Here is a 1316-nt window from a genome sequence, read left to right as displayed (position 1 = left end):
GAAGCAGGGCTGGAGCCGTGTCCGAAGCCTGTGCGTCTGTCCTCGGGTGTCTGAGGATGAACCTCCCTCAGCAGCGGGGATGAACCCAGGGAGGGGCGGGACCAGGTGCGGGGGGAGCGGGCAGCTGGCTGAGCCCCCTGCGCGGGATGGAGGAAACTGGGGAGGGAGGCCTGAGGCTGGCCAGAGCTGCCCTGGCCTCTCCCTGGCTCAAAGCCGGTGGCTTCCCCGGAGCGCCCTGGCCGTCACAGCCCTGCGCCCGCTCGCACACGACCCCTCGCTCTGACGCCCCTGCAGCGGCGGCCCTCGGCCTGGAGCACCCATCTCCGCGTCCACCTGGAGCGTCCTGAGCGCTCACCCTGCCAGGGGGCCTTGGGGAGCCCCTCTTGCCCCGGAGTCCGACCCTCTGTACTCTCCGTGGGCTCCTCCGTACCGGGGGCCGCGTCCAGCACCGCCGGTGTTCCCGAAGTCTGTGCAAAGAGGGCCTGGCTTTGGGACCGCGGGCCAGCGGGCCCCTCCACGAGCCTCCCAGGGGCCAGGCTGGATGCCCTCCCCCCACCCCAGGAGCGGGGGCGACAGCTTCGGGGGTGGGCGTGTCAGTGCGCAGAGTGCAAACGCGGCTGGGCAGAGCCGCCGGCGGGAGGGGTCCCGGAAGCCCCTCCCTAGTCAGCTCTGCGCCCAGGCACATTTTGACTGCCCTCTGCCCCTGCCCGGCTGGCACGGGGCTCTGAGAAGGCCTGGGCTGAGTCATGGGCCCAACTGGGAACATGACAAGGCCTCCCTGCAGGACAGTGGCTTAGGTCCAGAAGGGAGGCTCCTAGGAGCCAGGCTGGGCCAGGGAGGGAAGGTGCCAGGTACAGCCTCCCAGAAGCAAGGCCTTGCACTTGGGGTCAGGACTGGGGAGGCCTCGAAGCTTGGCCCAAGAACCAGCAGCCCTTCTGGCACCAGCTCAGCTCGGGGCAACTTCTGGGGACCTCTAGGAAAGCAAGGTCCCCCCCCCCCCGCCCTGCCCTTGGGGTCTGTCTCAGCTCTTCCTGGAGGGTGTTTGGCCAGGACTAGGCCTGGGACACACATAAGGCCATCTGCCATCTGTCCCAGGCCTGGTGAGGGAGGCACAGCTCCCAGGAGGCTCAGGGAAGCACCAACTTCACGCCCCTCCATGAAGCCGCGGGGTGGGGGGTGGGGGGCCCTGGAACACCCGTACACACCCGCCCATCAGCCCGGGCACCAGCTGGGCTGGCTCAGGGATCCTGGAACCACCAAGGGGCCAGGACCGCCCAGCCACCCAGCCAGCCTGACCCCCCGGCCCTCTAGACATC

This window comes from Neophocaena asiaeorientalis, unplaced genomic scaffold, assembly GCF_003031525.2.
Source record: "Neophocaena asiaeorientalis asiaeorientalis breed wild unplaced genomic scaffold, Neophocaena_asiaeorientalis_V1.1 scaffold476, whole genome shotgun sequence".
Classification (NCBI taxonomy): Eukaryota; Metazoa; Chordata; class Mammalia; order Artiodactyla; family Phocoenidae; genus Neophocaena; species Neophocaena asiaeorientalis.
The sequence above is the reverse complement of the archived record's forward strand: the minus strand, read 5'-3'. Positions refer to the sequence as shown.